Genomic DNA, 12,865 nt, shown 5'->3' with positions numbered 1-12,865 from the left:
AATCTCAGTTCCAATTATAACACAGTGTGCATGCTCAGTATACCAAGTTACAGTTGTAACACATTGCACATGACCAGTATTCTAAGTTCAAATTATAACACACAGCGCATGCTCAGTAGCCAAAAGATACAGTTGTAACACACTGCGCATGCCCAGTATTCTAAGTTCCGATTATGCCACAATGCGCAAGCTCAGTATCCCTAGTTACAGTTCTAACACACAGCGCTTGCTCAGTGTTACGAGTTCCAGATATAACGCAGTGCGCATGCTCAGCATTCCAAGTTTCTGTTATGACACACTGCGCATGTTCACTGTTCCCAATTCGAGAGTCTCTCACTTACTCTGTAATCCACTCTAAAATTTATATTACACACATACACTGAAAGAAGTCACATATACATCCAAACACTCCAGACAACAGTGCTAAACTAAAAACGAAAGCATATGGCAACTTATCCAATAGTGGTTTACATTTGTTTTCCACTGAGATTTGGATTATAAATGCAGTCCACACAGATTTGGATTACGTATGTAATCCACACAGATTTGAATTACATTTATAATCCATACAGATTTGGATTACAAATGTAATTCACCTATAATTGAATTACAGATTTGCATTACATGTAATCAACTCTAAAGCATATAGAGGCCTATTCCTGCAGAAAAAAGTCACAGTTACATCCAAACACTCCACATTACAGGGATAAACTGTAACACGAAAGAATGTGGTAAATACTGAGCAGTGGATTACATTTGTCTTCCACTGACAGTCGGATTACGTATAAGATCCATTTACTCTCTCCCTCTTTCTTTCTCTGTTTCTATTATAAGACAATATCCATGATCAATATTCCAAGTTTCTGTCTTACCAGACTGCACATGCTGAGTGCTATGAATTCCAGTTATAGCACACTGCGCATGCTCAGAGTTCCAAGTTACATGTATAAGACACTACGCACGCTCAGTTTTCAAAGTTACAATTTTAACACACTGCTCATGATCAGTATTCCAATTCCAAATTTATAATACTGTGCATGCTCAGTATACGTAGTTACAGTTAGAACACACTGCGCATGCTCAGTATGCCTAGTTACAGATATGAGAGTCTGCGCATGCCCAGTATTGTAAGTTTCAATTCCAACATTGCCCATGCTCAGTAGCCCAATTTACAGTTAAAACACATTGCGCATGCCCAGTATTCTAAGTTCAAATTATATCACACTGCGCGTGCTCAGTGTCCCTGGTTACAGTTTTAACACACAGCGGATGCTCAGTATTACGAGTTCCAGTTTTAACACAGTGTGCATGCTCAGCATTCCAAGTTTTTGTTATGACATACTGCGCATGCTCAGACTAAAGACGTTGTAGTTATATATCTAGACACACAATTGGCGCTGGTGTAGTGTACAAATTTGAAACCTCTCTCGCAAGTTCGCGCGACGCCATGTTTTGGGAGCACAAATTATTGTTTCTATAAGAATTCGGAGTTTAGAAAATACCATTGGGTATATAGGCGTTCTTTTTAGCGGACATCTCCCTTCACTGTAATATAACTAAACTAATTTACGTATTTTCTAACGTATAATATAGAATAACAGAAGTAAATCTATATACTGTAACTAAGCATTGCTTTAAATATAAACGCTTTATATTGCTCATAAATAGACTTATTGGTTTATTTCTAATTCCTATGACCGAATACATGGAATATTTTCATTTATGTTATATTATATACGTTACAAAATACGTAAATAATTAGTTTAAATTATATTACAAAGAGAGGGATGTTCGCTAAAAATTGCCTATATACCCAATGGTATTTTCCAAACACCTAAGCACTGTAATAATAATCCTCAGTGTTTTGACAATCAGAGGCGATATGACTCTTTAGAGCTTTCAACTGCAGACATTGATTGGAATTCCCTCATTCTTACATCATTCTCAATGACAGAATAGCCTATTGTGAAAATGTGATTGTATGCATTGCTGGCTTAGTTTTTTAAATCATTAAGATAATATGGTGTAATAAATCTAAAGACTCAATTCATGGTTATGTAACAGCAATAAACAAAATCTCTCTTATTTTTTTTAACGAAAGAATAATGGGAGTCTTGTCATACCATCATCTGAGATTATAGAAATATACCGCTTAAGTGAAAGAGCGATTATATAGATGTTGACAGTTCTTTGGCATATTACCACCCACTCTTACATCGTGTGAAAACAACGTGATCTAACAGTAGAACACTTGTAGTACAATCTTTCTACACTTATAGGAACATATTTTAGAAAATGGATCCCGGATTCCTTCCGAGAATCATATTTTAAACTTGTTAAACTGACATAGAAGTACATAAAGAGCTACTGGCGTAGCTCAATGGGCTAAGGCCTGCCGATCCACACAGATTTGGATTACATATGTAATCCATGCATATTTGGATTACATATGTAATCCATACAGATTTTGATCACATATGCAATCCACCCTTAATTCGATTACATATGTAATCCACAAAGATTTGCATTACATATGTAATCTACTCTAGAAACATATACAATCCTACAGAGAAAAACATTTAGTTACACCCAACACTCCACATAACAAGGATAAACTGTAACACGAAAGGGTGTGGCTACTTACTCACAGTGGATTCCAGTTGTCTTCCAATAACATTCGGATTACGTATATGATCCATATACTCACTTTCTCTCTCTGTTTCTATTATGACATAGTACGCATGATCAGTGGTCTAAGTCTCTCTTTGAGCAGACTGCGCATGCTCAGTGTTACAAGTTCTGGTTATAGCACATTGTGCATGCTAAGTATACCAAGTTACAGTTATAACACAATGCGCATGCTCAGTATGCCATGTTACAGTTGTAACACACTGCGCATGCCCAGTATTCTTTCATTTATAACACACTGCGCATGCTCAGTAGCTCAAGTTACAGGTATAACAAACTACGCATGCTGAGTATTCCATGTTACAGTTCTAACACACACACAGTAATATGTTCCAATTACAACACACTGCGCATGCTCTCTAGCCCAAGTTACTGTTATAACACACTGCGCATGCTCAGTATGCCAAGTTACAGTTATAACACACTGCGCATGTCCAGTATTCTAAGTTCCATGTATAACACATTGCGCATGCTCAGTAGTCCAAGTAACAGTTATAAAACACTACGCATGCCCAGTCTTCCAAGTTCTAACTATAACACACCGCGCATGCTCAGTAGCCCAAGTTACAGTTATATCACATTGCGCGTGCCCAGTATTCTAAGTTCCAATTATAACACACTGCGCATGCTCAGTAGCCAAAAGTTACAGTTATAATACTGCGCATGCCCAGTATTCTAAGTTCCAATTATACCATACAGCGCAAGCTCAGTATCCCTAGTTACAGTTCTAACCGTTGCTTACGTGATTACACAAGCTGGCGCATAGCACGATCGAGAGTAGGTCTCTGTGAGTCATGACAATTTCTGCCGCTAGGTTCGCCTCTCTGCCCTATGAAATGATGAATAGTACCATTACAAAGCATTGTGCATCGTGAAAATAGTTCGATTAATTGTGCATTACTCATTGAGTACGAATATTACAAATATGCCAAGCATATTACAGTGTTATTTGAAGTTTGTTCAGCTAAGTTATATTTTAAAATTGTCTGTGTTTTGCTATGTGAAGAACTCTGTACCAACAGGTCGTATATTTATAGGTTAAGGTAAATGTCAAAGTTCTCTCATATAACAAGCAATGCTATGTTAAAAGTGGCGAATTGCATTTTCCGACTCTCGAATGATGTGACCCGAAATGTAAAATAATTTCATGCATTGTGTCACTTACCAAGCATTACTGATATAGGCCTAATGAAAATGTGAACGACATGATGTAAACATTGAAGATAATGTTGTTACTGTTTTCCCTTTCTCTTTTAGAAAATACCGACAAAAGTAATGAATTACCTTCATGCTGTACTTATTAGGTAATTAATGTGTATTTGTCTGTATTTTAGACCTGTGTATTGTTACGTAATTATCAGTGAATTAGGTAAGAGAACTTAAGAAGGTTAGTATGAGATTAGGTAATGCACCTCAAACTGGTAACTAATGCTGCTGCGAAATAGGCTGAGGTGGTTATCGTGTGAATCAAATTATATCTAGAGTATCTAGTTTTATTATATACGGATACGTAAAGTTTTTTTTTGTTTTTTTTTTTTGTTTGTTTTAGCATGTGTTTGTAATTTTGTGAGGTTATGTCTAGCCTAATTTCTTTTTATTCTTGTATCATTACCAATACATTAATTTATTTTATATTGATTTCAAGTGTTACGGAGGTGTTACATCTATGGTGGCAACTCTACTTATGTTAGGATATCAAGTAACAGTATATATTCAACTTCATCATTTGCTAAAAATTAAAGAAAACTGTATGTCTTCGACTCATTCCATCGTCATTTCTTCTTATGTATGTGAACCACGTTCATTCTAAAAGTGCTACATTAAATGAACACTATAGACAACGTGATGGAACAATTTACAAGTTACTGTTAAAGTGCTCAACATTTTCAAGTGGTGCTATACCCATTGTTTCAAAATGTACATACATAATTTTACATTTCTATAAGAGGTGTCATAAATTATTTCAGCATATTTGTAAATTCTTCAAAATTAATTCTTCTAATTAAGACCATAAAGTAATGAAATAATATAGCCTAGGCCTATATGTGATTTTATACTACCGGTATTGATGTTGATCTTGGTAAATTAATCCAATTTCACAGTGTTTCTTTTGTATTGTGGTTCATAACAATTATAACAGTATGTACGTGGAAATGTTTTTAAAATAATAAATTCTAGCTCATGATTTTAAGTGGTCGTTTCAATGGGAGGTTATATTGGAAAGATGATCACAACTGGATAATTTACTGCAAGATACAAGAACTGAATATAAGTGAGTGTTCCGTTGAAAGTGAAAGTGAAAATTTCGTTTTACAAGAGCTAAGTAGGCGTAATATTTATTTTAGAAATTATTTGAAAGCTACAGAATATGAAGAATAGACCTGTAACCATAGAAATCAACTGCGAATGGTGAGTGGCCAGGTTTCATTAATAATTGAAAGGAAGTAAAAATTATTTTCTTCTTATCATCCTGTTTTCAATATTTAAATTTAAGCACCTTTCTCTTCCTTGTTATTTCGTGAGAGATTACTTCATACTATCACATAAGCTAATTTTTTTCTGTACAGATAATAAAAATTACATACATAAGTAGGCTACTTGAATACTGACGATACAAACTTCATATACATACCTCATCAGGTATATTCAAGAAGACATCTAATGTACTGTAACCAGCACATGATTAAAATACTGATCAGATGTCCAACAGTTTCTTACTGCACTCTTCACTTCAAAAGTTTGGCACATATTTAATGAAAATCTTGATCAGGAAATCATTCATAAAAAAGTTAAATGTACACGTTTAAAACTTTCCTATAACATAGGGCATCCTCATTGTTACTTTTAAATTTTAGGAATGTACACTTATAACTGTATCACAATCTGAAATAATCATAATATTTATAACACGAGGGTCCTTGTAGATAGTCAGTTCCAGTGTTCTATATGTAATTAAGAAATGGCCCAGTTTATTGCACTTTCAGCACTTTTCTATTTAGGGGCTTCTGATTAAGTTTCCTAATCACTTCGTATTTACTGGAAATATCTTTGGCAATATTGTCCAGTAGTGCTTCACAAGTTCTCCCAAAAGAAAAAGGGACATTTCCTCATCTTTACATGTGTCGCACTTCAGTTCTTGCGAAAATCTTGGCTTCAGAAAAGAATACTACAGCGTTTACTATTACTATGCTCAATAGATTAATCAGTAGGCCTATAGAAATGTTTTCACCACTGCAAGAAAAAATCGCGTAATAATTATACCTCTCAATTATTGTGACGTTCGTATTTTTTTTTAAAGAGAGGGAAAAGTTACGCCTTCTTGCAAATGCTTAATTATGAATTCAAGGAAATTAAAGATAATGCAGTACCTTAATTAGTTGCAATATCTTAATTAATAACAATATTAATAATATTAGGTGAAAAGGGTAGGCTATAGTGCGTATATGTAAGATGTCAAGTTAATTTATTTCCGGAAATGTTTGGTGTATGAACTGAAGTACAGAGCAGACAGTCCCTCAGTTTATATGTAGGCTTAATATGTTTTAATATCAAGAATGACAGCCTTTTATTGTAATATAATTGAGGAGTAGAAGTTTGCAAATTACGTCTATTGTCCATAAAATATTGTACGAAGCATTTAATAAGCAATGGTGAATCCTTTAAATGTCCCAAATGTCAATGTCTTTTAAGTGTTCTGCTATGAATATATAGGGCAGAACAGCGCTCCGAGCGGCGGAATTGGCATTACGAGGGAACCACTTCAGACTCGTTTTTCAAGGTCTATGCGCCAGCTTGTGTAATCTCGTAAGCTTACGTTGCTTACGAGATTACACAAGCTGGCGCATAGCACGATCGAGAGTAGGTCTCTGTGAGTCATGACAATTTCTGCCGCTAGGTTCGCCTCGCTGCCCTAAGACACAGAGTCCGTGGATATCCAGAGTACCGCAATCGTTTGAGCCGGCAAATGCCGACAAATCCGCCATTGTTAGTCCAGCGCGCGCTATGCAGTATACAGTTGCATAGGGAAAGAATGTAATTTAAATGCGAAAAAATGCAATGCTGCTGTGTTCAGAACTGTTCACAGAGAACTGAAAAAAGCGCACATTTATTTTCTCTGTGACAAGGTGAAAGAAATAAGGAAAAAGAAAAGAAGTGACTATAAATATAAAAAGGAACTATCCGCTACCTAAGCGAGCATACATTGTGAGATTAATGAATGACTGTATTTTGATATTTATTTTTTCAAAATTTGGGCCCCAAAATATTTTTATAAAACTAATCTAGAACTTAAGTTGATTCAGCAATGATATATCTACATAAAACAAATGAAAGTCACGTACCAATTAGTATCAGTGTCAAATTTTTACCATCTTCTCCCTCTCAAATCAAGCATTTCTGAATTTAATCCTATTTGCTATTTGCAAGAATGACATAATATATTTGTGAAGTTCTGAATTTATTCTTGAGACAAGATTGTATTGTTTGGCTCGATTAGAAAATACAAAGACCGTAGAAACTAGAAACTCTATTAAGGTTAGACTGATGTGAAATTTCAATTTTCTAAACTATTCTAAGTAGATCTATGAAATTTTGTACTTTTAATTTGTAATTTTAAAATTGTGTTTTTTCTATGTTTATTATGTTGTAGCCTATAGTTTGAACCTTATAAATAATCCAATTTCTTAACAAAAATATAGCAGTGGATCAAACCAAGAACCAACAGTTTAATAATACTAAAAAGGTAAGTAGTTTACATAATTTCGTGGTGCAAAATATAAATTAATGAAATATAGGGGAGACCAGCGATATTCGCGAACACCGGGATATTGGCGAACATCAGTTATCTCTTTGCATTTCTTAAGTAGCGAGTTGTAGGGCTCTGAGTTCTGCAGTCACAACTGGCCTACGTCTATGTTCATGATACAACGGAGTGGGCTATGGAAATTCAGCTCTCCTTGGCAACGGTTTTGTTGTGAATTGTTTTGTATCTTTTCTGACGAGAAATAAAAACTGTTCTTGAGTTTCATTTACTCAGTATATTGTATTCTAGCTACAATATTGGTGACCCCGACGTGATATGAACACGCACGAAGATACAGAGCAAAGTTCTTTACCAACTAGTAGTGGTGACAGAGTCGGTGTGTGTGCACAACGTATTGAGAAACCTCCTCCATTCTACAAGGACGATCCAGATCTGTGGTTTGCAGTAGTGGAAAATGCTCTCAGTTTCGCAGGGATTACTCGAGATCAAGCAAAATTCCAATATATAGTAACACTGATCATACGTTTATTCCAATTATAGCTGATTTAATTAAATCTCCACCAGCCACGGGAAGGTATGACGCTATTAAAACACGTATCATTGCCGCTTTTGCTGAACCAATCAACAAAAGACTCAATAGATTATTGAGCGGCATACCTATAGGAGAGAAACGACCGTCGCACTATCTACAAGAGCTCAGAAGTTTAGCTTCCGGTCATTTAGGTGAAGAAGTCCTCAAGTCACTCTTCTTAGCACAACTAGCACCCACTATTAGAATGTCTTTGCAGAGAAGAGGATAGTTTGGACAAGCTAGCATTTTTAGCTGACAAGATGCAGGAGACGAACGTAACAACTCAAATGTCAGTAGCTCGGCAAGAACCCTTTACATTATCGACTATTGTTGACGAGGTTACGGAATTGAAAAGCAAAGTAGACGAGTTATGCAAATTGTCAAAGTACAAATCTCCTCATCTTAAAAATAACGGCGGGTCGTCATCCGATACCCAACGAAGTAAACTTTACAAACAGAAGAAAGATAAAGTTTGCTACTATCATTTTAAGTTTGGAGCTAACGCGAGACGATGTGTACAGCCTTGTTGCTGGAGCTTAGAGAAAAATTCGGAAAACTAGTGACGTCGTCTGGAGTCGAGGAGGTCCATGACGAGAGATTTAAAAATCGTCTCATTGTTACAGACAAGATTAATCACTTGAACTTTCTCGTTGACACGGGAGCTGATTTATCTGTTCTTCCCCGTTCTAAGGCAAACTTCATCGGTAAGCAACCAGCTGATTTCAAACTATATGCAGCGAATGGTTCAGTCATAGATACCTATGGCGAGAGGCTCATTACACTGGACCTTAATCTAGGACGCCAATATCCATGGAAGTTCACAATTGCTAACATTTCTCAGCCTATACTTGGAGCTGATTTTTTGAAACATTATGGCATTCTAGTCAATCTCAAGCAGCGAAAGCTTACAGACCCTTCAACGGCCAGAGCTACAATTGGCAAGTTAACCACAGTTGCTTTGTCAACCTTTTCTACGATAGCTAGCGGAAAATACGAGCTGTTATTGCGAGAATTTATTGACATAACTAAGGTTCCGCCATTTAATGGCCCAGCAAAACATGGTGTGGAACATCACATCAAAACGAAGGGCTCACCTATCAAAGAACGTGCTCGACGTCTTACATCTGAGAGGCTTAAGGTCGCTAAAGCGGAGTTTGATTACATGCTATCTCAAGGTATCTGTACTCCCTCGAGCAGTCCCTGGGCTAGTCCTCTTCATCTCGTTTCTAAAAAGAACGGAGGATGGAGACCCTGTGGGGATTACCGTCGTTTAAATGCTACAACTATCCCTGATAAGTATCCAGTTCCTCATATACATGACGTAACTCAACGGCTAGACGGTTGTACCATTTTCACTACTCTTGACCTTACCAGAGCCTATCACCAAGTACCCATAGCTCCAGACGATCGCGCCAAGACAGCAGTAATAACGCCCTTCGGTCTTTTCGAATTCAACGTCATGATCTTTGGATTACGTAATGCTGCGCAGACTATGCAACGTCTAATGGATAGCGTACTTCGTGGACTTGACTTCTGCACGTGTTACATCGACGACTTATTGATAGCATCGAAAGACGAGGGGCAGCATGAACAGCACCTTCGTCTTGTTTTCCAGAGGTTGCGTGAACATGGACTTTCTATTAACTTATCCAAGTGTTCTTTCGGCGTCAGTGAAGTTAACTACTTAGGCTACATAATCAATGAACATGGTGTTAGGCCGCTTGAAGATCGTATTAAGGCAATTGCAGACTACCCCAAGCCTAAGACCATTGCCGACTTGCGCAAGTTTCTCGGTATTATTAATTTTTACAGACGTTTCCTCCGCAATGCGGCGCAGATACAAGCCCCACTACATATTCATCTTCACGGTGCAAAAAAGAATGACAAGCGTCTTATTACGTGGGATAGAGAGGCTGAAGAGGCATTTGAGCTATGCAAACAACAATTAGCAAAAGCAACTCTCTTAGTTCACCCACGGGACAATGCTACTCTAGCTCTTCGTACGGATGCTTCTGATATTTCTTCTGGTGCCGTGCTCGAGCAGTACAATTTCGGTCGTTGGGAACCTTTGGGTTTTTTCTCTAAGAAGCATACCAATGCGGAAATTAAATACAGCACATATGATCGTGAACTGTTAGCAATTTACAAAAGCCTAAAGTATCTTCGTTGTATGGTTGAAGGACGAAGACTGATTATCGTAACTGATCACAAACCATTGATTCACGCTTTTAATCAAAGTGCAGACAAAGCTTCGCCTAGGCAGCTCCGTCACTTGGATTTCATTAGTCAATTTACGACGCAAATCGTCCACGTTAAGGGTGCAGACAACACTGTAGCAGACTGTTTGTCACGTATAGGTGCCATAGACATGCCGACGCTAATATCCGCAGATGAACTCATAGCCGCACAGGCTGCTGATGAAGAACTTCAACATCTTCTTCAATCTAATTCGACCAGCTTAAAATTAACAAAAATTCCGCTGACTGAATCAAAGGAAGAAATTTATTGTGATGTTTCGACGCAGGTCATTCGACCTTACATCCCATCTTGTCTTCGCAAGAAAGTTTTCGATAACATTCACAACCTGTCTCGCCCTAGCGGTAAAGCAACTAAGAAACTTATACAGCGCAAGTTTGTTTGGCCTAGAATGAATAAAGAAATTATGCTGTGGGCTCGTATGTGTCTTCAGTGCCAGAGAAGTAAAATAAGTCGTCACCACAAAAATGTGCCCCTACACATTCCTATGCCAAGCACGCGGTTCGCTCACGTACATATAGATATCATTGGTCCGCTTCCAGTTGCCAAAGGTTTTCAGTATTGCCTGACAATGATTGATAGATTCACAAGATGGCCTGAAGCGGTCCCGATATCTGAAGTTTCTGCAGAGACTATTGTAGACGCATTCTTCAGGACTTGGATCGCAAGATTCGGCGCACCTGCCACTATTACAACAGACAGAGGCTCGCAATTTGAATCAGCTATTTTTCGAGCGTTTTGTAATCTCATTGGTTCTACAAAAATACGCACGACAGCCTTTCATCCCGCCTCAAACGGCATGATAGAGCGTTGGCATAGATCATTGAAAGCCGCTATCATGTGTCACATGGGATCTAAATGTTGGATCGATATCATACCGGCTGTCCTTCTTGGATTGCGCTCCAGCATCAAAGAAGATTGTGACGCTTCGCCCGCAGAAATGGTTTACGGAGCGACACTAAGACTTCCGGGAGAGTTTTTCGTGGACGATCAAACCGAACTATCGCAGCGAGCCTTCGCTGAAAAACACAGACAGTTAATGCGCACTGTCAGATCGACTCCCGCTGCTCACCACTGCAACAGAAGAGCTTTTCAGCATAAGACATTATATACGTGTACGCATGTCTTTGTTCGTGTGGCAACTAAAGGATCCCTTGTACCACCGTATGAAGGACCGTATAGAATTCTTCGTAGGATATCTGACTACGTGTTCGAAGTCGATATTCACGGGAGCCCTAAAACCATTTCCACAGAAAGACTTAAGCCAGCTTTCTATGAAGTCTTCTCTGAAGATGATGGGAACAAGACCTCCGATCATCAACGACCAGGTTCTTCAAGTCCCCCACCATTCAGTACTTATCCTGGTGCAAGAAAAGTTTCGTGACTCAGCGTCACTGGGAGGGGAGTACATGTAGGGCTCTGAGTTCTGCAGTCACAACTGGCCTACGTCTATGTTCATGATACAACGGAGTGGGCTATGGAAATTCAGCTCTCCTTGGCAACGGTTTTGTTGTGAATTGTTTTGTATCTTTTCTGACGAGAAATAAAAACTGTTCTTGAGTTTCATTTACTCAGTATATTGTATTCTAGCTACAGAGTTCTGATTGGTGCTGCCATCTAGCGTCCGCTATATTAACTCCTTCAACTCGCTTACCTCGTCATTGTGCGAGAAGTGCGAGAAAGCTTGGATGCTGCAGACGAACTACGATCACAGTCTAATAGACACAGTCACGCAACTCATACGTATAAAATATGCCAACATTTGACAGCTGGCGCGACAGTAACCCTCTAGCGGCAGGCAAGTTAAAAGTGTGAATACTACATATGATAACACATCAGAAAACGAGTTTTGCGTTATTTATTTTATATTTTTATGCTATACAATAAGTGTATATGGTTCTTACTAATTCTACTTTAGAATCCTGGAAGAATTTCACACGCAGTTAATCTACAAGTTTCAGAAGCTGGGAATAAACGTAATTCGTTCTTCTCCTTACAACTGAATCATGGCCCTGATCACGTATCATGGTTTGAAATAATATAATTGTTTGTACGTGGACGGTTAATTCAATTCATTCCTAAACATATTTATAAACCATTGGAACTCTATATTTCCTGTGAGAAGAGTCAAAATTGTAGGGCATATCTCGTAGGGTACATCGCGTGGTGAACTCCTCTCCCTATTTCCTGAGAAATTAACTATTTTCCATACCGCAAATTGGGGTAAACTAGGCCGCTGAGGTAAACTTAAAAATAAAAAAGGGGAAGATTTAAACCTTAATTTGACATTGATTTATGAAGTTAATTATTTTTCAATTTTTTTATTATTATTTTGAGTCGCTAATAGTGCTGATATTATAGTTTAAATTTTTATGGAAAGTTTACCGCATTTTACATTACATTTCCAATTTTCACGCATAAGCTTAATTTTAACTTACCCTACCTATATAATACGTAATTTACATGCACTTACTGTTATTATGACGTAGATGAGAACAAATGGATACACAACTTTGTTGAAAAAATTGTAACTTCAATTAACTCAGAAAATGTAGGCCTAATTTTATTTTCAGAGCAGAAGTGGTGCA

This window comes from Periplaneta americana, chromosome 14 (assembly GCF_040183065.1).
Source record: "Periplaneta americana isolate PAMFEO1 chromosome 14, P.americana_PAMFEO1_priV1, whole genome shotgun sequence".
Taxonomy (NCBI): Eukaryota; Metazoa; Arthropoda; class Insecta; order Blattodea; family Blattidae; genus Periplaneta; species Periplaneta americana.
The sequence above is the reverse complement of the archived record's forward strand: the minus strand, read 5'-3'. Positions refer to the sequence as shown.